This window comes from Oreochromis aureus, linkage group 3 (genome assembly GCF_013358895.1).
Source record: "Oreochromis aureus strain Israel breed Guangdong linkage group 3, ZZ_aureus, whole genome shotgun sequence".
Taxonomy (NCBI): Eukaryota; Metazoa; Chordata; class Actinopteri; order Cichliformes; family Cichlidae; genus Oreochromis; species Oreochromis aureus.
Genome location: NC_052944.1, coordinates 115,240,392 through 115,265,382, shown reverse-complemented (window position 1 = coordinate 115,265,382; position 24,991 = coordinate 115,240,392). Strand labels below are relative to the sequence as shown.

At 40.3% G+C, this 24,991-nt stretch overlaps 1 pseudogene; it reads left to right on the top strand.

Moving 5' to 3' along the window:
• The first annotated feature begins 4,999 nt into the window (after positions 1–4,999).
• LOC120435089 overlaps positions 5,000–24,991 on the top strand; it is a 123,767-nt pseudogene continuing 103,775 nt past the window's right edge.

Genomic DNA, 24,991 nt, shown 5'->3' with positions numbered 1-24,991 from the left:
CTCAACAGGTGATCGATATATGTATTTTTTTGTCTGCTTATTCTGTTGTTTTTTGCCCTTTTCCCCCGTTCCTCTTCTCAGCTGTTTTTCTTTCCCTCTTTCTTTCTCCCCTTTCTTTCCCCCAGTCAAGTCTGTCCCGTATTCAGCAAGTGAAAATAAAATAAACAATAAAAGGTGAATCAAATAGACCATTACGGCAAGGCTGGGATGGTCCATTTGGTAAAGTAAATCCGTTGGGCATCTTTCTTCGCCTTTAGACAATAATTCTGATGGCAAAAGAACCAAACGGGACAGGCAAGAAAAACAAACAAACAAACAAAAAAAGATTCAAATGCTGGTTATTATTTTAAGTTCTAAAAACTAAAGTCACTCTCCACTTTTCTGAAAATCAGTTAATGCTTCTGATATTACTCCTTTCATTTAATACACACACATGTGTAAAAGCATATGATACTCTCCCTCGCATTATTATTTTTGCTGTGGATTGTGAAGACTAATATAGACTATCCAATCACCCAAACAGTGTAATCCAAAATACAATTAAATAAACATTATATTACACATATAAATAACCTGTAAATATCTTACTTGAATGAATCCTGGCATATAGATCAGAAAAAGTCAAAGAATGAGACTGATGGGTAAGCTCCACTGCCGCCTTTGTGTAGAGAGTTCCACACTGTCTGTAAAATTATTAAAATATCTCAATAAAAAAATTTTGTGGTCACAAAATTTGAAGCCATCATGATAACATTATTCCAACAATGATGTGGAGGTCCAGCTTTTTAGATCCCATTAAAATCAATGCACTCAAAAAGATCCTCTGAAAAAGAGTATACAGGGAGTGCAGAATTATTAGGCAAATGAGTATTTTGTCCACATCATCCTCTTCATGCATGTTGTCTTACTCCAAGCTGTATAGGCTCGAAAGCCTACTACCAATTAAGCATATTAGGTGATGTGCATCTCTGTAATGAGAAGGGTGTGGTCTAATGACATCAACACCCTATATCAGGTGTGCATAATTATTAGGCAACTTCCTTTCCTTTGGCAAAATGGGTCAAAAGAAGGACTTGACAGGCTCAGAAAAGTCAAAAATAGTGAGATATCTTGCAGAGGGATGCAGCAGTCTTAAAATTGCAAAGCTTCTGAAGTGTGATCATCGAACAATCAAGCGTTTCATTCAAAATAGTCAACAGGGTCGCAAGAAGCGTGTGGAAAACCAAGGCGCAAAATAACTGCCCATGAACTGAGAAAAGTCAAGCGTGCAGCTGCCAAGATGCCACTTGCCACCAGTTTGGCCATATTTCAGAGCTGCAACATCACTGGAGTGCCTAAAAGCACAAGGTGTGCAATACTCAGAGACATGGCCAAGGTAAGAAAGGCTGAAAGACGACCACCACTGAACAAGACACACAAGCTGAAACGTCAAGACTGGGCCAAGAAATATCTCAAGACTGATTTTTCTAAGGTTTTATGGACTGATGAAATGAGAGTGAGTCTTGATGGGCCAGATGGATGGGCCCGTGGCTGGATTGGTAAAGGGCAGAGAGCTCCAGTCCGACTCAGGCGCCAGCAAGGTGGAGGTGGAGTACGGGTTTGGGCTGGTATCATCAAAGATGAGCTTGTGGGGCCTTTTCGGGTTGAGGATGGAGTCAAGCTCAACTCCCAGTCCTACTGCCAGTTTCTGGAAGACACCTTCTTCAAGCAGTGGTACAGGAAGAAGTCTGCATCCTTCAAGAAAAACGTGATTTTCATGCAGGACAATGCTCCATCACACGCGTCCAAGTACTCCACAGCGTGGCTGGCAAGAAAGGGTATAAAAGAAGAAAAACTAATGACATGGCCTCCTTGTTCACCTGATCTGAACCCCATTGAGAACCTGTGGTCCATCATCAAATGTGAGATTTACAAGGAGGGAAAACAGTACACTTCTCTGAACAGTGTCTGGGAGGCTGTGGTTGCTGCTGCACGCAATGTTGATGGTGAACAGATCAAAACACTGACAGAATCCATGGATGGCAGGCTTTTGAGTGTCCTTGCAAAGAAAGGTGGCTATATTGGTCGCTGATTTGTTTTTGTTTTGTTTTTGAATGTCAGAAATGTATATTTGTGAATGTGGAGATGTTATATTGGTTTCACTGGTAAAATAAATAATTGAAATGGGTATATATTAGTTTTTGTTAAGTTGCCTAATAATTATGTACAGTAATAGTCACCTGCACACACAGATATCCCCTAAAATAGCTCAAACTAAAACAAACTAAAAACTACTTCCAAAAACATTCAGCTTTGATATTAATGAGTTTTTGGGTTCATTGAGAACATGGTTGTTGTTCAATAATAAAATTATTCCTCAAAAATACAACTTGCCTAATAATTCTGCACTCCCTGTAATTCTTAGAACAGAGTTTAATACATTGAATCATATGAACAGCAAGAAAGTACATACAGATAATTTCCAAGCAGAAAGCAAGCAAAGCAAAAAACCCTGGGGTGTAATAATAATAATAATAGTAATAATGATAATGATAATACATTTTTTTTTAGAAGCGCCTTTCCAAACCATCAAGGACACTTTAACAGAACAAATAAGACAAGCATAATAACAGGAAAGGAACACAATAATAAAAATTAATTTAACCCTTTAAGACCTACCATAGAACCAAGTCCGCCAGAGCTTATATTATATTTTTAGATGCTGTAGTGCCAATTTTGGGAGCATTTCAAGTTGATGTACATCAATACAACCATTACAGCCCAAATTTTAATAATATGTATGCATTAAGTGCATAGTAATTACATAAATTGCAAAAAAGTGCAATAAACTACAAAAAAATTGAAAATCGTTTTTGTTTTTTTTACATATATTTCTAGTTAGAGAAATCTAAGAGGCTTATCCCTCAAAACTGTAAATACAAAAAAGTTGCACAAACTAGTTTCCCACCACAGGAAATTTATTTGAAGTGTCTTCATAGTTTTACTTTTGAAATACACCAATTTTATATACTGCAGGAAAAACGAAAATAAATATTATAGTGCAAATTTGCAAAAAAGCAGCATATGCATCAAAATAAACTATTTCCAGCAGTGCAATTTGAGTTCTAAGCATCCCAGAAACGACACAGAAAGTCATAAAGTCAAAGATAACTTTTAAAAACACCAGTATAGGCTCTGAGGCCCTGACAGTAAAAAAAACTACATTTCCGCGAAAATGACGTCACTTCCGGTTTCGGGCAGGTAATGGCGGACATGCGAAAGTTCGCGCTGACGTCTATTCCAACGTAGGAAGTGTTATGAACAGCTGATCGGATCGGCAAAGCGTGTTTCTGGAATATTATGTTTTTGTTGCTGCAAGCGCCTTTTATGCAGTTTTTGCAAAGCTATATGTGGAAGAAAACCGTGACCTAGGACAAGCTGATGGCATAAGATGTAAGTACAACTCCTCCGGTGTCATATGCAAAAAAAATTATTGCGCTAGCTTACGTGGTTGCAGTGATACAGGGATTTAAAAATAGATACGCAAATTGTAGCGCGGGCGCTACGCTCGGCTCTAAAGGGTTAAGAGCATGCAGTAGTTATACAGAGTAGGCTATCTTGAACAGATGGGTTTTGAGGATGGACTTAGAAACATCAGTTCTTTTCCCCTTTTTGAGGTCAGGGGTAAGGAATTCCACAGTCGAGGGGCAGAGCAACTAAAAGCCCTGTCCCCCATGGTAATAAGACGAAATGAAGGAACAGAAAGAAGAGAAGAGGAGGATCTGAGGCACCAGGATGGGATGGAGATCTGTACCAAGTCAGAGAGATATGGTGGGGAGAGAGAATAATTAGCCTTAAATGTGTAGAGGAGTATTTTAAAATTCATGCCGAGTTGAACCGGGAGCCAGTGAAACTGCTTCAAGATAGGGGTGAACTGGTGAGTAGAGGGAGTCCTAGTAATAATACGAGCAGCAGAGTTCTGGACACGTTGAAGCTTGTTGATAGATTTTTGTGGCAGGCCATAGAAGAGTGAGTTACATTAATCAATCCGAGAGGTAACGAGACTATAGATGAAAATAGCAGTGGCATGTGGAGTAAGGAAGGGGCAGAGGCGATTAATGTTGCAAAGTTGGAAATAAGCTGAGCGAGTGATATTATTGATGTGAGATTTGAAGGATAATGTACTGTCAAGAATGACGCCCAAACTTTTCAGATAGGGAGAGGTAGAAACCGAAGAGTTATTGATCGTAACAGAAAAACTGTTGGTCCTGGATAGCAATGATTTAGAGCCAACCAGGAGAAGTTCAGATTTGTTGATGTTGAGATTAAGAAAGTTGGAGGAAAACCATGAATTAAGTTCGGCTAAGCAGAGGGTGAGGGAGGGTGGAGGGAGAGTAAAGTCGGGTTTGGTGGACAGGTAAAGCTGGGTGTCATCGACATAACAGTGGAACTCAATATTATATTTATGGAAAATGTGTCCAAGTGGGAGGAGGTAAATAATGAAAAGCAGGGGCCCAAGGAAAGATACGTGGGGCACCCCAGTAGACAGAGGAAAAGGCTGAGGGATGAAGGATTTTAATCGAATGAACTGGGTGTGGTCAGACAGGTATGATTTGAACCAGGCTAGTGTGGTATGAGAAAGGCCGATAGAAGCTAATCTGATGAGAAGGATGGAGTGAGAGATAGTGTCAAAGGGTGCACTCAGGTCAAGGAGAATAAGGATGGAGAGAAGACTGGAGTCAGCTGCCATAAGAAGGCCATTTGTTATTTTTATAAGAGCAGTTTCAGTGCTATGAGAAGGACGGAAACCACACTGGAACTGTTTGTAAAGGTTATTGTTGGTAAGGTGTAGATGAACTTGTGAAGTAACTATTTTTTTTATAAAATTTTTGAGAGAAATGGTAGATTGGAGATAGGAAAATATTAAGGTTGTTGGGATCTAGGCCTGTTTTTTTTTTTTTTTTTCAGAAATTGGGTGACTTTGAAAAAAGGCAGGAACAGTTCCAGAGGTGAGTGAAGAATGGTTAATGGCAGATATGAGGGGAAGAACAGAGGGTAGACAGGCCTTGACTAGGACTGTAGGACAGTGTACAGCCTTAAGAACAGACAGCAGAGACATGCAAAATTATGCAAATTCTGATGACCATTGATCAACTCTGCTATTGAGTTATCGCCATGCTTCTCATTGTAAACCACTGGATTGTCAGTGTGTCAAACAAAATATTTGGTTCCATGATTTCAATCTGATTGGGTCATTCATAAAGTACTCTGTTCCAGTTGCTGGAGGACAACATCATCATTTTTGTAAAGAACGAGCTGAAGAAAATCATGAAGGTCATTGGTGCAGGCGACCAAACATGTTTTGAAAAACAGCACAATGATGAGATGGCATTCAAAGATGAGAATGATGAGCAGAGGACCATCAAAGAGTCATTTCTGAAGATCACACTGCACTTCCTCAGGAGATTGAAGCAGGGGGAGCTGGCTGACCGTCTGCAGAGCAGTAAGAGGATTTCTTTGAAAATAAATAAAGGGATACTGAATCTACTAACCATGATCTTATATTCTGCTTTGCATTATCATTATTATTGTTTTAATATCTATTATACATTTTTATTGTCATTGTTATTTTTTTTTTTTTTATTTAGAAACTACACATACTGTCTGTCGATACAGAATTAAATCTACTCTGAAAAAAAAGTTCCAGTGTTTATTTGAGGGGATTGGTTAAGCAGGAAACCCAACCCTTCTGAATCAGATCTACACAGAGCTCTACATCACAGAGGGAGGGACTGCAGAGGTCAATGATGAACATGAGGTCAGACAGATTGAAACAGCATCCAGGAAACCAGACAGACCAGAAACAACAATCAGACAAGAAGACATCTTTAAAGCCTCACCTGGAAGAGATGAACCAATCAGAACAGTGCTGACAAAGGGAGTGGCTGGCATTGGGAAAACAGTCTTAACACAGAAACACACCCTGGACTGGGCTGAAGACAAAGCCAACCAGGACATCCAGTTCATATTTCCATTCACTTTCAGAGAGCTGAATGTGCTGAAAGAGGAAAAGTTCAGCTTGGTGGAACTTGTTCATCACTTCTTTACTGAAACCAAAGAAGCAGGAATCTGCAGCTTTGAAGACTTCCAGGTTGTGTTCATCTTTGATGGTCTGGATGAGTGTCGACTTCCTCTGGACTTCCACAAAACTACAATCCTAACTGACCCTAGAAAGTCCACCTCAGTGGATGTGCTGCTGATAAACCTCATCAGGGGGAAACTGCTTCCCTCTGCTCACCTCTGGATAACCACACGACCTGCAGCAGCCAGTCAGATCCCTCCTGAGTGTGTTGACATGGTGACAGAGATCAGAGGGTTCACTGACCCACAGAAGGAGGAGTACTTCAGGAAGAGATTCAGACATGAGGAGCAGGCCAATAGGATCATCTCCCACATCAAGACATCACGAAGCCTCCACATCATGTGCCACATCCCAGTCTTCTGCTGGATCACTGCTACAGTTCTGGAGGATGTGCTGAAAACCAGAGAGGGAGGACAGTTGCCCAAGACCCTGACTGAGATGTACATCCACTTCCTGGTGGTTCACGCCAAAGTGAAGAAGGTCAAGTATGATGGAGGAGCTGAGACAGATCCACACTGGAGTCCAGAGAGCAGGAAGATGATTGAGTCTCTGGGAAAACTGGCTTTTGATCAGCTGCAGAAAGGAAACCTGATCTTCTATGAATCAGACCTGACAGAGTGTGGCATCGATATCAGAGCAGCCTCAGTGTACTCAGGAGTGTTCACACAGATCTTTAAAGAGGAGAGAGGACTGTACCAGGACAAGGTGTTCTGCTTCAACCATCTGAGTGTTCAGGAGTTTCTGGCTGCTCTTCATGTCCATCTGACCTTCATCAACTCTGGACGCAATCTGATGGAAGAACCAAGAACCCCCACATTAAAAAAGAAAAAGAATTTAAAATATCTCCATCAGAGTGCTGTGGACAAAGCCTTACAGAGCCAAAATGGACACCTGGACTTGTTCCTCCGCTTCCTCCTGGGTCTTTCACTGCAGACCAATCAGACTCTCCTACGAGGTCTGCTGACACAGGCAGGAAGTATCTTACAGACCGATCAAGAAACAGTCCAGTACATCAAGAAGAAGCTCAATGAGACTTTATCTGCAGAGAAAAGCATCAATCTCCTCCACTCTCTGAATGAACTGAATGATCGTTCTCTGGTGGAGGAGATTCAACAGTACCTGAGATCAGGAAGTCTCTCCCCAGATAAACTGTCTCCTGCTCAGTGGTCAGCTCTGGTCTTCATCTTACTGTCATCAGAAAAAGATCTGGATGTGTTTGACCTGCAGAAATACTCTGCATCAGAGGAGGCTCTTCTGAGGCTGCTGCCAGTGGTCAAAGCCTCCAACAAAGCTCTGTAAGTGAATATGTGATGAGTTACGTTGAAACCAAGCACACCATTGTTTTTCTTGTGACATTACCAATAAGGTTGATGTGTCACATGGCCCTCTTCCTATGAAAAAAACAAAAAAAGTTGTATCCAAGATGGCCGACTTCTAAATAGCCACCATGGTCACCACCCATCTTGAGGAGTTTGCCCCCTCACATATACTAATGTGCCACAAACAGGACTTTAATATCACCAACCATTCCCAAGTTATTACGGTGTATCCATATAAATGGCCCACGCTGTACAGGCCCTGAGCACCAGATCAGGAGTCTATCACAGCCAACATGGCAGAAGTACCAGGCTATGCAAAGGTGCCCTGAGACTATCAACACATAGCATTAGTATGTGTAATGTAAGCTGGCCAACTTAGATCATACATCATAGGCTCAGCATACACTGACACACAAAACTAAGTGGCTGGGATAGTATACAGAAAAGTCTGTCCCACATATGGACTACAATTTCCTAAGTCCTGATGGGAGACATATGGAAGCCAGTTTCGAACACTAAAAAAACAAAACAAAAAAACAGATCCATAACTTGAGATTTCAAGTTATTTTCTCAAAATTTTGACTTATTTTCTCAAAATGTTGACATTTTTTCTTTAAATTTTTACTTAACTCACAATTTTGAGAAAAATAACTCAAAATTTCGAGTTAGCACTGCCAATCAGTAATCAAGAATTGAGAAAGAAATTGACAACGCCACCTGGGGGGGAAAGGCTAGCCCCCAGGAAATACAAACTGAAAAAAATCAAATGTAATTAGGACAATTACGTTCGCACAGGTTCAGGGATGCACGGTGAGGCCGGTTCAAATATGAACAGTTTGATTTATTATATAACATAAAAAAACAACAACACACTGAATGTCTAAAACAGCGTCCCAAAATACAAGAAAAAATATATATACACAACCGGGGATTACCAGCAGCGGTGGACCAAAACAAAACCACACAAAGGAAACCTACTACAGTCTTTTCACCTGGTGCTGTACAACAAAAGAAGCGTGGAAAACGACCCACCACCTACGGTCCCACAGCCGCTGATAGATCCTCCGTCCACTACAATAAAAAATACAGAACATACACATTAAAAGGTGAAAAACATGGGACACAAACAGGCTCTCAACCTAAATAAAAAAAGACAGAAACAATTAAAGAAAAACCAAGGTCTGTGATACAACACACCCCAATATACACCACAGAGCACTGATTAGAAATACTTTCGCTCGGCGAACCAGCCCACAGCTGGTGCTGGGTTCGATTGTCCTTGGTCTGCTCGGTCTCACACAACTTCCCACAGCTGGGAGAAAGGGGAGAGGCAGTACCAGTTTATATAACCAGCCCAATATACAGCCGAGAATCGCCCCGGCCAGCCACAAAAAGCTGGGGCGAACGATAGTCCAAGAGGGCGTGGCAAGGCAAGCTACAAGGAAAAACCGGGCCGCCGACAGATTAACCGTAATATAACCAAAACAACACAAAACAAAACAGGGCAAAACAAAATCAAACAAACAAGATCAACAAAACAAGACAGCAGCAGAGCAGGCGCCCGACTCTCTACGTAACCAAAGCAGGCGGTTGGTCCCCGAGAGGGCACGGCAGCAATCAAACCCTACAAATAAGAAAAAGGCAAAACTAACCTTAATCTTCTTTAATTTACAAAACTAGCAGCTATAAAATAAGCGGCTTACCCCAGAACTTGGAGGCGCTGTACTGCACGGCGGATGCACTCACGTGTCTCCACACCACGGCTGGAGCAAAGGAAAGAAAAACAGCCGCGCTGTAGCGGGCCGCAGAAATATAACTACTAATTGCCGACGTTAGGGAGAAATCAGAAATCGAAGGGGAGACCTACCTGTAGCAATCACACGACCTGATCGCCTCAGTAATTTAACCAACAAGCCAGCATCTACCGCTGTATCGCACCAGAAGCTCGGGAGGAAAATAATCCAACGAGAAAACCCGGCTTCCCTTTATACAGGTAAACGCCGCCCTGTAATCAATATATAGGTGGGCTCCTAGTTAACGTAAGCGCGCAGCGGGAGCAAGCACAGGAGAGAGCGAGAGAGAGAGAGAAAGCAGTAGCGCAAGTGGGGGCGAAAGAGAAAGGAAAAGCGAGTAGCCCCTTGCGCAAATGGAAGAAAGCAGTCTTACATATTTGTTTAATATATGCGTTGAAGGACATGTCCTGGTCAAAAATGACTCCAAGGATTCGTCACAGTGTTACTGGAGTCCAAGGTAATGCCATCCAGAGTAAGAATCTGGTTAGATACCATATTTCTAAGATTTTCAGGGCCGAGAACAATAACCTCAGTTTTATCTGAATTAAGAAGCAGAGAGTTAGCGGCCATCCACGTCTTTATGTCTTTAAGACATTCCTGCAGTTTAACTAATTGGTGTGTGTTATCTGGCTTCATGGACAGATAGAGCTGGGTGTCATCTGCATAGCAGTGAAAATGTATGCTGTATAAAATGTAAAATGTATGGGCAGATAAACCAAAAAAGGGGCGAGAGGTATATTTTGAGCAGCACAGACGGTGGCCAAAATTATTATTTTTTGCTTACCTTTAATAAAGCCGGTCGCGTAGACTGTACGTGATCGCCGATTATGCGAGTGGTTATGCAAGCCGATGGTATTGTGTTCCGGGGTATAAATAGTGGGTTCGCGTGCGCTTGGAAAGGTCACGTGAACCGCAGTATTTTTGTTTGTGTTTTTCTTGTTATTGTCAAACACGGTAGGCTGCCTGGACGTGGCCATGAATGTCTTTATATACGCGCACACACACACACACACACACACACACACACACACACACGTGTAAGTATATACATATATATATATATATTTACATATTTTGTAGGAATACAGCTTGTAGGAAATAATTGTAGGAAAAAAGAGTGTGTTGGGAAAAGAAATAATAAAGGGATGGGGCAATGGGGTATAAAAGGAGGCTATCAGGGCCTACCTGGGCATTCTGGGAGATGTTACAGTGAGGGTACCATGCAGACGTGCTAAGCCACTTGTGTTTTGTATATAGATTTTTGTTTTGAATTAAGTTCGTTTTTTTATTTTCTTAAGCCCCACGCCCCCGGTACCGGGGGCAAAAAGGAGGAGATCACGTTTAATCGGTTATAACGCGGGTTGAGAAATATAAGTCCAGACATGTGTGGTATCCACAGAAACCTCAGAATCTCAGCTAAAATGTCATATAAACCATTTCTACAACCACCAAACACACCGAAAACAAGCCGCGATTAAACGAGCAGTTACGTAAATGCGCAGAAGTCCGCTGAACAAACAAAACCGAACCAGAAATTCTTCAGACTTCATGTAACCGGTTAAAGATAGGCTGGTTAGCTCCCAGAGCTATCACTGACTCCACACACCAAGTTTCACCACGATCAGACCAAAATTCACTTAATTAGCCGCAAAAGAAGACCACAAAAACACACAGCGGCGCAAACGCGCTAAGACAGAAATTGGCTTACCGTCCCGATTTCCTCCATTATTTTCGCCGGTAGCCGGTAACCACGTGATTGCCAGTAGTTACCATGCCTACCTAGCTGCATCAGAGCTGTTTTCCGTCAACAACCTGCATTTTAGACCCACCTACAGACACGTGACTGGACAGACGCCACATGCAGTAAATTTGGGCCCACGTGGGTTTTGGCATTACAATGTCTGATTGGTTGAAGTGACGTGAACGTGAACGTTACTTTGAATCTATTGGCTAAACGATTAAAAAGAGGTGTCAATCACGCAAATTGACCAAAAGAAACCAAAGTTACAGCCCCTCGGAGTTTAAAGGGCCAGAGGCCAATTAAGCGCTCTATGCGCACGGCAGTAAAGGGCCATTACCATGTAAATGTGTGGTTAATTCTTCCAAAATATATTTTTTAAAGAGCATTTTTAGGCCTGTTAATAAAAATTATTACTTTCTGCTCTTTAATACCTAAAAAAATCAACGGGCATGGTGTCCAATTGTGTGCCAAAATTGGACATTTTTGTACAACGTCTGGATATTCATGTATTGACAGGGCTGTAATTTTTCACTGTTTCACTTTAGAAACATAAATCTTTGCACAGATGATGCTTATATGTTGGTTACTGGATTTCTGGAACCAAATGTGAACTGAGGCATATTTTTAAAAGGGTTATATGCTAAAAATTACAAAAAAAATTAGGCGAGAATAAAATCTACTTACTTTTTCTGTGTTCCAGTCTCAGTAACTTTGACACAGTAATATCTGCTTTAATATTTACACCTCTGATTAAATTTCCCAAGTGTTAGCTTTATTTTGATACCAAGATTATAAGGACAGAGTTTGTAATTGCAGAGAAATAATCAATTTAATTTGGGCACTACATTTTCGAGCAGGAAACTCAGAAACCCCCTTGGGGCTTAAGAGGATAATCTTTTTTGCACCTGGGAGGCCAGCAGAATGAACTATCCACACTGAAACGCTTCCTGACTATGCCTGCATTTATTCGGGAGAAGCTTAGGAGAGGACCCCGCAACACACCCACAATAATTATTTTATCTGAGCTAAGCACTAAATCAGATAAAAAGTCCGAGAAATCAGACAGAAACTCAGTGTCAGGCCCAGGTAGACGATAGATGATAACAAGTAAGACTGGTTTCTGAGTTTCACAGCTGGGGTGCACAATGCTAAGCATCAGGCTTTCAAATGAATTAAAAGTCTGTCTTGGTCTTTCGTTGATTAACCCTTTAAAGCCGGTCAGAGGGGGCACGCTCCGTTTTGCGTAACTATTTTTAAATCCCTGTAGAACCGGAACCACGTAAGCTAGCGCAATAATTTTTTTTGCATATGAAACCGGAGGAGTTGTACTTACATCTTATGCCATCAGTTTGTCCTAGTTCACGGTTTCCTTCCACATATAGCTTTGCAAAAATAGTATAAAAAACGCTTTCAGGAACAAAAACATAATATTCCAGAAACACGCTTTGCCGATCCGATCAGCTGTTCACAACACTTCCTACACTGAAATAGACGTCAGCACGAACGATCGCATGTCCGTCATTACCTGCCCGAAACCGGAAGTGACGTAATTTTCGCGGAAACTGTAGTTTTTTACTTGTAGGCCTTAAAAGCCTATACTGGTGTTTTTAAGTCATGTTTGACTTTATTTTTTTCTGAATAGTTTCTGGGATGCTTAGAACTCAAATTGCACTGCTTTAAATAGTTTATTTTGATGCACATGCTGTTTTCTTTGCAAATTTGCATTATAGGATTGTTTTTTCTTTTTTCTGCAGTATATAAAAATTGGTGTATCTGAAAAATAAAACTATGAAGACACTCAAAATAAATTTCCTGTGGCTGTAAACTATTTTTTGCAACTTTTTTGTATTTTGAGGGATAAACCTCTTACATTTCTGCAAGTAGAAATATATGTAAAAAACAAAACAAAAACGATTTTCAATTTTTTGTAGTTTATTGCACTTTTTTGCAATTTATGTAGTTACTATGGACTTAATGCATACATATTATTAAAATTTGGCCTATAACAGATTTATTGATGTATAGCAACTTGAAATGCTCCCAAAAATGGCACTACAGCATGTAAAAATATAAAGTAAGCTCTGGCGGACTTGGTTCTATGGTAGGCCTTAAAGGGTTAATAGGCTGGTGTGAAAGATTGCTGCCACACCGCCCCCTCAGCCTGTGCTTCAAGATTTCTGATAGTTAGAATGACTCGGGGGTGTTGATTCATTTAAACTAACATACTCATCAGGCTGCAACCAGGTTTCTGTAAGGCAGAGTAAATCGATGTGTTGATCAATTATTAAGTCATGTACTAACACAGAAGTGGAGGAGAGAGATCTAATATTTAATAATCCACATTTCATTGTTTTACTCTTTGGCTCAGATGTGGATACTGTATTGTTCTTTCTTTGTGATTTTTTTTATGTTTAAGTTGCTTATTGCTGGACTTCAGTTTGTTTTTTGTCTGTTTGGGAGCTGACACAGTCTCAGTGGAAATGGGGTTTTGAGGGGGTAACAGGAGGAGAAGCTGCAGAGAGGCGTGTAAGACTGCAACTGTGCTTCCTGGTCCAAACATTTTGCGGTTTTAATAAATTTGTCCATATTTCTAGAAATGAGAGCTGCTGCATCCAAAGTGGGATGGATGCCATTTCTCCTAACAAGACCAGGTTTCCTCCAGAAGGTTTGCGAATTATCCCCTGGGAGGGGAACAGAGAAAACTATAGAGTCCGACATTGTTTTGGCAAAGTTACACACCGATTCAATATTGATTTTAGTGACCTGCGATTGGCGTAACCGGGTGTCATTACTGCCGACGTGAATTATGATTTTACTGAATTTACGTTTACCTTTAGCCAGTAGTTTTAAATTTCCGTCAATGTCGCCTGCTCTGGACCCTGGAAGACAATTGACTATGGTTGCTGGTGTCTCTAGCTTCACATGTCTGAGAACAGAATCACCAACTACCAGAGTTTGACCCCTGGTTGGTGTGTCGCCAAGTGGGGAAAAATGGTTAGACACATGAACAGGTTGGTGGTGTACCTGGGGCTTCTTTTTAAGACTATGCTTCCTCCTCACCATCACCCAGCCACCCTCTTTCCCAAGCTGCTTGGGGTCTGCCGGGGAACAGCTAGTGGGGCCTACGCTATCATTGGCTGCACCAGCTACAGGGGCCTGGCTAGCTACGGGTGAATGAAGGGTGCAAATCCGAGTCTACAATTCAGTAATCCTGGCCTCCAGAGCTGCAAATATGATACATTTGTTACAAGTATCATCACTGCTAAAGGAGGCAGAGGAGTAACTAAAGGTCTGACACAATCAGCAGGAAAGTGCAGGAGAGACAGGTGAAGAGGCCATGCTGCTAGCGAGTTGGTACGAGCTAAGCTAAGCTAGCGGAACAGTAAAGACACAATGAGTGAGTACTTTGGCTATAATTTAGGTAGTGAGTACACAGAAAGTGTGCTTCAGATGAAGCACATGAAGATTTTACTATGAAAAAAAGAATGTATCTAAGAGTTTTTAATTGAATTGCTAAGCAGATAAGCTACTCAAAAACACCACTGTGTTTGAGCAGGAACAGGAAGTGATACTCTACCGCAGAGAGAGCAAACACCAAGTGACAGCGCCACACCTATATTTAAATGCATAGCAAACTCAAGATCAACCAGTGTTCATCTAGAAGAAGGAGCAACATCAACGACAACTGAGAACATTGAGCACAACCAATATTTTATTTTCTCTGCTTTGGGTGCTTTTTTGGACATACAAGGTGATTCCCAAGGTGCTATTAGTTGAATTTACCATATCTCAGGACGGTGTACAGCAAAAATTGAGTGAACTTGACAATAAAAAAAGTGGCAGGGCTAACAACCATTTACAGCAAATGTATTGTACAGTAAATGAACAGTATTTGAAAATTATGTTAATGAACTGGAAGTCTAACAAAAAAACTGACACAGGATGCAGTTCCAATGTTCACTGAAATCACACCTGAAATTATGTCAGTGGCAAGCACACATGGCTGGAAATCCCATAAAGCACTGTGGAGGCTCTGTCATCGTTTGGAGCAGCATATCCAGTCATCTGCATTATATTGATCTTTAGAATCTGATCAAAATCGATGAACTTTTGATCACAGAAATGCCTTAATAGAATTTGATTCATCATGCAATACATTCTGTTTGGCAACTGCCTTGTTTCATACATAGTTTCCTCTGGGATAAATAAAGTATTCTGATAAAAATGATTCACAACATAACAATGATCCTAAACGCACTGCCAAGGCAGTGAAGCTATAGTTCAATGGAAAAACACACAGCAGTCATGCATTGCTCTTCCCAGAGTCTGGACTATAACATTATTTAAGCATTGTGGGATCATCTTGACAGAGAATGGGGAAAAAAAGACAGTCAACAGCCAAAATAACAAATTGGAATGTCCTTCAAGAAGCTTGGAGAACTATCGTGAAGAGTACTGTGACATTTTTAAAAAGCGTGCATAAGAGTCTTTTTTCATATCTAATTATTTTTCATACCTAATAATTATAATTCATATCTAAGTATTTAAAGTCATTTCTTTTGATTATACATGTTCATGTTCATAATTTTTCAGACTGAGTGGTTATAACCTTTCAACAAGAAGCTGTAAAGCTTTGTCCTCAGTTCTCAACTCTCAGTCCTCTCGACTAAGACAGCTGGACCTGAGTAACAATGACCTCAATGATTCAGGATTGACGCTTCTTTCTGCTGGAGTAGAAAGTCCAAACTGGAAACTGGAAACTCTCAGGTCAGACATGTTAAACTTTCTTAACAATTCAAAATTTTAATGAATGAAAGTCAACATCCTACATTTCTTCTTTTATCATAGAATTTTTCACTCTAAATTGCACTGAATGCCAACATTTTGTATGTTAATCCAGTCCTAAAAAAAAAAATTCCCGGAGCCTGTATTTCATAGGCTTCATGTAGGAGTCGCACGTTAATGTGAAGAGGACCAGATCTGAAAAAACAACCATTCAGCCTTCAGCTGTTTTTCAGAGCTCTGAATATATTATTTTTTTCCACGTACAGAGGTTTAACATGCTAACCAGCAACACATCTAAAAATGAACCACCCAGCCTCTCAAAAAAACCCTCCTTAAATAGATGCCGGTCATACTACCACCAATAAAATTTAAAAGACTTGCTGCCCGACACAGTCCAGCTACAAAAAACCTATACAGTGAAATACTGCAGTTATTCTAACACATCTCACACTGATTACACACACACTCCAGCTAAATAATATACAAACTAACTAAATCAAATCAAACTGAAGATTCAGCCCACTCCCACTCTCAGCTCTCATCTGATGGTTTAACCCACTACCAGGTTATAATTGGAGAACTTTGAGGTGAACATCATGAGACAGTAATTATGTGTGCACTCCATGAATCAGGCCTTCGGGAAGTTGAACTCAAAGGAGAGGAAGAGAGTGGTTAATGGACTTCAAAACATAAGCATAACAAAATCAAAACTTCCTGTCAGACACTGTGGGTGTGCGCTTCACCTTAGTGAGGGAGATGCTTCCCAGCATCCTCACACATCACTTCACAGCCCGTTCTCACTCCTGAGGCATAACATGCCGACGTTTTGTCACGTCCCGCGGCGTTCCTGAGGAACGCGAAAGGAGACCTTGGGCGTTCTTATGTTACGCGGCGGGTTATGGCTGAAATCCAGTGCAATGACGCTCCCGCGATAATAGACGTTCCAGCCCCGTATTCCAGCCCTAAACCTAACCTTATCCGTAACCCTAACCATAACCTTATTTCTGACCGTAACCAGGACTTTAATGACGTTAAATAGCGTGTTTCTAAGCGATTTGAAGAAAAAGAGCGAACATGTGTAGATTGAGTCCAGACGGTTCTCATATTTCCTCATTTTTCCGAGGTCGTCATTTAGGAACGTGGTGGGTAGCTGAAAACGTAATATGTTGACGATTTGTCACCTAGCGTAAAATGTTACGCTTTGGGAGTGAGAATGTGCTGCACTTCACCAAGAATACCTAATACACATTGATATCAGTATTAATTGCCTTTGTATTCTTATTTGTTTTTGTTTGTTTGCTTGCTTGTTTTTTCTTTATAAGACTGAGTAGCTGTAGCCTCTCAGAAAGAAGCTGTGAAACACTGGCCTCAGTTCTTAGCTCCCAGTCATCTAGTCTGAGAGAGCTGGATTTAAGTAACAACAACCTGAGGCATACAGGCGTTAACCTCCTTTCTGTTGCAGTGGAGAGACCACACTGTAAATTGGAAACGCTCAGGTCAGTTCAACTCACATTATGTTTTAATTACAAAAATAACCAATAAGCACTGTGTTCAATTAAAAAAAAGCATCAATATTTTTTTTGTTGTTGTTTTAATAAACAATATACATAAATAGCTAATGAAAAAGTTTCGCTAACAAAGGTCAACATCATACATGTGTTACTGTTACTGTAAACTGCTGCATTTTAACCTTTTTTAAATAAGCTAATATTAAATGTTCACAGATCTAGTAACTCCACATTGTACCATGAATAAATAATGTATATTGATATCAGCTTTATTTTTTTTTGTCAGACTACGTGTCTGTAACCTTTCAGAGAGAAGCTGTGAAGCTCTTTCCTCTGTTCTGAGTTCTAATTCCTCTAGTCTGAGAGAGCTTGACCTCAGTAACAACAACCTGCAGGATTCAGGAGTAAAGCTTCTTTCTATTGGGATTGAAAGTCCACAATGTACACTGGAAACTCTCAGGTCAGTGCAAGCAATATTATCTTTTTTTTTGTTTGTTTTTTTTTTTTTACATTTTGTAAAGTTTAAAGCTTGGTCTCAATTATTTTTTTCTGTCATTAGTTTTCCACTTAGTATTTTTTTTATCTGTTTGGTCTCATTTTATTTTCTTGATCTTACCCTTGTGCCCCTCAGTGTCAAGTTTGTTTTGTTATTTATGTTGTTTGAGTTGTTGTGTGTATAAGTATGTTTTCTCATTCTAGTTACTGTGTTTTAAACTGGTAGATTTGTCGCTTGTGCTTTTTATTTAGTTTTAATTCCCTTGTCTTGTTTTCTTTGTTTAGTTCAGCTTGATCCACATCACACTCAACATGGTCTGATCTGCACAATCTACTTACCATTATTTTTTTGTCGTCATAATTTTTCAGACTGAGCGGCTGTAACCTCTCAGATATAAGCTGCGAAGTTCTGTCATTAGTTCTCAGCTCCCGGTCCACTCATCTGAGAGAGCTGGATCTGAGTAACAATGACCTGAAGGACTCAGGAGTGAAATTGCTGTCCATAGGACTTGAACATCCACATTGTACGCTGGATAATCTCAGGTAAGGTGAATATATTCTTACTAATTAAGATATTTAAACAAATACCAATTCATTGCATGCTGTTTTGACTTGTTTTATGTTATTTCTGCTTGCCGGACTGTTTGCAAGCCCACTTTACTTATGACCCCTGTCCAAGGAAAATGCGATTTCCAACCTTTCTTCCTGCACTCAATTTCACAACAGTTAAAAAAAAGCATCATGCATTAAAAATAATATCTTAGCTTTAGTTTTATGTCATCTATGAACACAATTTTTAAAAGTACTATGTAGCTTAAAGTCTGTAAGTCCATTTCAACTTGAACATTAATCTGTGATCATTGACTCCAAAGTGTACCCTTAATACAATTTAATAATCACTGTTTATTGTATTGAATTTACAATTTTTTAGTCTCAGCGGTTGTAACCTCACAGAAGGAAGCTGCAAATCTATGTCCTCAGTTCTGAGCTCCCAGTCATCTTGTCTGAGAGAGCTGGACCTGAGTAACAATGGCCTGAAGGATTCAGGAGTAAAGTTATTGTCCATAGGACTTAAAAATCCATATTGTGGATTGGAAAGACTCAGGTAAGGTTAAGATATATATTATCAGTTATTAAAGACATTTTTTTTAAAGTTAATTGTATATATTAAAAAGGGGCAGTCAACACCATTTTTTAAATTTGTTTTATTATTTCTGCCTACGTGACTTTAAAACGCATCAGTTTAAAATGTATTAAAATTTGTTAAACACAAGCCAGTAGATATTAGAGTCTATTTAATCATTCTGTTTAATTTACTTGATAATTAACTAGCTGCTTCTCAGTGCTTTTCACTGCACCATAAATATATTGTGACACCACTTTTATTTGTCTTTGTTCATAAATGTTCAGACTGAGTGTCTGTAACCTCTCAGAGAGAAGCTGTGACACTCTGTCCTCAGTTCTCAGCTCCCAGTCCTCTAGTCTTAGAGAATTGGACCTGAGTAATAATATCCTACAGGATTCGGGAGTGAAGTTTCTGTATGTTGGGGTGAAGAATCTACATTGTGCACTGAAAACTCTCAGGTCAGTTTAAGTGACATTCTGTTTTTATTGACTGACAAAAAAATAACATATAAAGGTTGTAGCTAAATAACTGAATTAAATCACTGCATGTAGTGCAGTTTGTTTATAGTTTTAGTATTTCAGTTTAATCCATAGCAGACTGCTCTAGTTCGAAGTTGTTTTATGTAAAATAATAAGAAATCCAGCCAATCCTTAAACAACATTACTATAAAATCTAGTAAATCCTCATTGTATCATGGAAGCACTTCTGCACCACCGTTATTTGATTTTGTGTTCATAATTTTTCAGACTAAGTGGCTGTAACCTCTCAGAGAGAAGCTGTGAAGCTCTATCTTCAGTCCTCAGCTCCCAGTCTTCTAGTCTCAGAGAGCTGGACCTGAGTAACAATGATCTACAGGATTCAGGAGTGAAGCTTCTGTCTGTTGGAATGAAGAGTTCACACTGCATACTTGAAGTTCTGAGGTCAGATCAAGTGTATTCTGTTTTTAGTTACTAACAAAAACATATCAGCAGGAACTATAGCTAATTAAGTGAACTTCATCCACCTGGTTTTTAAATAGAGCATTTGCTTCTCACAAACGGCAGGCTTACTTGTGGTTTGAATATTGTACATAAAATAGAAATGGATGCAAAATCTTCAGCTATCAGAATCCTCCCAGTTTGGAATTAGGACACCATTTCTACTTTTAAGTTTAGGCTTACAAGCTTTCTTTTTGAAAGTGATCTAGGCATCACTTAGCCTAGATGTTGCGGTCATTTCATGTTAAACAAGTTTGTTTTCTCCAGTGTAAAAAATTACATTAAATTAAAAAATGTACAACTCATCATAAAAAATGATAATAATACATATATTATCTCTAGTTGTTGTTACATTTTCTTTTATCAAGTTTTTGTGAACATTACAATTTTAAAACTTCTGTTTGTTATTTATGGAATAATGGCTCATGTCTTCTATACTTTAAATATGATTTCTAAAAAACATAATTTTGGGATTATTTTGACTATAAGCAGTAATCAGATGAAACATTGTATACTGTTTCTCACAAACTATTTTGGGTCAAAGTAACCGTATACATTTGTTTTGAAACCAGTTTTACATTTTTTATATAATTAATATTGGCGGCCGTGGCTCAGGGGGTTGGGAAGCGCACCTGTAACCGGAAGGTCGCCGGTTCGATCCCCGGCCTTTCTGTCCTGGTCGTTGTGTCCTTGAGCAAGACACTTTACCCTACTGGTGTTGGCCAGAGGGGCCGATGGCACGACATGGCAGCCTCGCCTCTGTCAGCCTGCCCCAGGGCAGCTGTGGCTACAACCATAGCTTGCCTCCACCAGTGTATGAATGTGAGCGTGAATGAATAATAGCATTGAAAAGCGCTATATAAATCCAATCCATTATTATTATAAAAAACACCTGTTGTGTAAAAGGTGACAGGGGTGTTTTTAGTTTTATTTTAGGGAGGAAATTATCACAAAATTACAACTGCTTCTGACACTGTTCACATTATCTTATGTCCCTTAAGATCATCTCTACAACCACACATTTCAGTTGTTTCTTTTCAGCTTTTCAGCTTTTCACACTGACCCAAAGCAAATCAACCATGACAACATGTGAAATTTCTAAGTGAGAAGATGACGGAAAAACTGTGTGACTGGACTCTGCTTCGCATAAATTGCTTTGAGATTCATTTTTGGATCTCTATACACCACTCAAAATCAATACTCATGTATTCTTTGGTTCTTTCTGGGTTACCTCCTTCCAGTTGTCTTTGTAAATCTATTTCCCTCCAAGTTGATCATGTTTACCACTAAGTTTTCCATAGAATCTGTCAAGAACAGTTCAAAGCAGGATTTAATGTGATCAGCCCAGGCTATAGCATATTTTATAGGTCCTGTGTTCCTTTTACAGGATGACGCTTGGGCATTGTCTTCATCACTGAATTCCTCACAATCATTTTTCAGTTTATATTGTATGAATACTCACTATATACATTCTGACAATTGATTGTGACACTTCCTACTCCAATCCATCCTAACTTCCAGTTTTCTGGTGTCTCTGCCCCTAACTAGTGTGGTGATCACATGTGTAGTGAAGAGCCTCACATGGGTTATATAAACCTGCTATGGTGCTGCCACACAGTGATCTGTGAGCAAGGCCTCAAAAAACAAACAAACAAACAAAAAACACATAAAACATCAAGGCTATGAGAAAAGTTCAATGCTAATGAAACAATGTTGCAACTGTCTGTGCCTGCCAACTGCCAACTCAAGTAGTACCTGGGGAAGAGATGCTCTATTGGGCAGAAGTTCCCATAGTGGTTACCAGATGTGTGTGTGTATAATGAATAATAGTTATATACCTGAATTCCGTTATTCACAATAACTGTTGTCTCCCCCATTCATTTATAATTACTGGTCAGAGGCTTATGTTGCTGCACTCTGATTGTTCAGTGTCTTCTCTCAGGAGAAGAAGAAATAAAAACTTCAGGGAATTGTTCACAAATGGGTTATTCTGTTTCTGCAGTCTGTCAGGCTGTCTGATCACAGAAGAAGGATCTATTTCTCTAGCTTCAGCTCTCACCTCCAACCCCTCGCATCTACGAGAGCTGGATCTAAGGTACAATGATCCAGGAGACTCAGGAATGAAGATGCTGATGTCTGGACTGAAAGATCCATTGTGGAAACTGGATACTCTCAGGTATGGAGAAACATCTGGTGAAAGACAGCACAGAGGCACTTTCAGCACACACACACACACACACACACGTGTGTATTGTATTCTACAATAGTGTGTGTATACAGAACTATTGTAAAATTAATAACCATAGGGATTTTTTCTGTTTGTTAATATCATTCATTTGTAGCCATTTTGATAGACAGAATATAAAAGTCCTTTGCAAAACCAAAATACATCATATATTGATGGAGTTAAAGGAAAACAAAATTAAATAAATAAAATGAATAAATATAATACCACTGAAGAACACTAGAATTAAATCATTAAAATGGAAAATCAATCAAACATGACGCAGAATTATAATTTATCAGAAATTATCTTTTAAAAAACAAAATTTGCATTTGTATCAATGCAAATTTAAGAGCTAAAATTCTGGTGTTTCTTGTACATGGACAAGGCATTCAACCACATCCATTGAGGTATCCTGTTGAAGGTGCTACAGGAGTATTTGACTGGTCCATTGCTGTGGATTATTTGATCCCTGTACAACTGTTGTTAGGAATTGATTCAAGGTCTTGGATTTTTAAGGAAAAACATTTTTGGTCAAAAGTCAGGCTTGTTCTGTTGAACTCGGTGTTGTCTGAAAGTACTCTTCAGAATCTCCATGTCTGTCCCAGTTTTAATTTGATCCTTTTATTCTGAAGAGATATGGCTACCACTTCAAGTGGAAACTCTCCACTTTGCTCACAAGCTTGTATGAGCAATGTTCTAATTCAGCAAGTTTGAATGAATGAATGAATGAATGAATGAATGCTTTATTGGCCATATGCAGGTTGCCCCACAGAGGAATAGGACCCCCCGACTTACACACACAACATAGACAACACATGGGAGTACAGGTCGGAGATTGGCAGCGTTACAGAAAAAAAAACACTGAAAAAGTACACAACAATGGGAAAGGTACAAGAGGAAAAAAAGAGACCTCTGCTCATGCTGGGCACCTATGGGAGGACAGCATGACAACAGGAAACAAAAAAACTCCTCTGCACAGACAGCACATAAATGTCCACAGTACAACATATGTAGCACGTGACAAGCCACAGGGTTGGGTAGGGGGTGAGGAGTAGTCCGAAGGAAAACACAGCAGTCATCCTGCACAGCGCTACCATTCCAGCGCGGCACACAGACCCGCCGTCTTCCTCCACAGGAAAAAAAGCATCGAAGGCATTTGGAAAGGGGGGGGGGATAAGTGTGCTTGCTTTTCAGTGTAAGTGTATGTGTCTGCGTGTCCAGAGTTCAGCTAGGACAGTGTCCTTCGCCCTATCAGGCTAAGTAAACAGTCTGCCAGCCAACCCAGGTGGCCTTGCTTGGAATGGGAATAGTCAACACACAGTCGTTATCAGGGAATTGGTTTTGTTCGGCACCAGCCTTGGTCCTGCAGCTGGCGCCATGGTGTCCGCATGTTGATGTCGTTAATTTTTCTTTTCTGCGAGCAGCTCAGGAGAATTTCAAAGCTGTTCTTTTAACACTCCGACACTGGTCTCTCGATCTCCTGTTGGATAGCCGCGAGCCTCCCCATGATGGTATCAAACTTCTGTTCCGTGGTGTTGTCATTTGTTTGATTCTGAGACCCCACAGCTGCAGTGATCCGTTCTGCGATGTGATCCAACTTTCGCTCAAGGGTCTCATCCTGAGCAGGCCTCTCTTTGATGTATCCCAATATGCGCTCAATGCTGTTATGTTGAGTCTTCACGGCAGCTGTAAGCATCTCCAAGTTGTTGACCATGCTGCGTTCGTTCAGAGAAGTCGTGCCTCGTCCCATCGTTTCAATTCCAATTCCAGCGGGCAGCCTTCGGGGGGTTTGAACAGCCGGTTCCGCTCTCTTAATTCTCCGATAAGCCAGGGCCAAGCCAGCTCCGATCAGCAAGAACCCTGTTGTCATGGTTCCGAATAGGTAGATATCTTCTGTGTCCTTGATCGACAGTCCCGCCAGGCACACGATCCTCCATGTCTGCCACCCGTCCATCGTGTATCCGGCAGGGAAAGTCCCTCCAGGGCACTCGGGCTCTCCCGAGCCCAGACTTCTCGTTGAGAAGAGGGTGTCAATAGCATTCAGAGACCAGTTGATCAAATCCATAATTCTCTTTTAGGTTTTAGAGAACGACAGTGAGAGACTGTTCAGGGAAAGTAATATACACGAGACAGGACAAGGACACAAGAGGCTAAGCAGGGAAGATAAGGGGAAGGAGGAGAGGAGAAAAGTGCGACCGCCTTCGCCAAGAGCCAAAGAAGACCCTAGCTGATTATGCCATAGACTAACAGGTGGGCTGGAAGGAGCCCTCCACTGGGAGATAATGAGCTTTTGCCCCAGCATCAATCCAATCAGCACAAACTCAGCAGCGTTAGGTAGAAGATGTTAAGGAATGAGCCCCCAAAATGAACAATCTTGGCAAAAAGGTTAAAAGATTAGTCTTGTAAGTTCCCAGACATCTTGTAAGTTCCCAGATATCTTTTTACTATTCTGCAGAATCACAGTCCATTCCTGATCAGTAAAAACCATAGCAAGGTGATTTTTCCAACCTGATCAAATGATAGGAAAACCTTTACCCATGCCTCTAGCAATCATTGAATAATATTTAGAGACAACCTCAAGACTTTCTTGATGTAGATGAGATAGTAAATAGTTTTTGAGCAAAAAAAACATAGGAGCTGCAAATATTTCCAAAATGGACTCTGTGGCAACTGAAACTGTGCTTTAGAATCCCCAGATGTAGATCACCAGTATTTTTCTCTGGATCCACAGCCTCCAGAGAAATGGAGACTTATTAATACAGAGTTTAGGGTTAAGCCATGGCCTCAGTGTGAAGGGAGAGTTGAAATTTAGTAGCAAAGCCACCTTCTTCCAGACTACCTGCAGGAATGAGAGAATGGGATGGTTTTGCATATCTGGTGATAGGTTGGTGGTTATAGT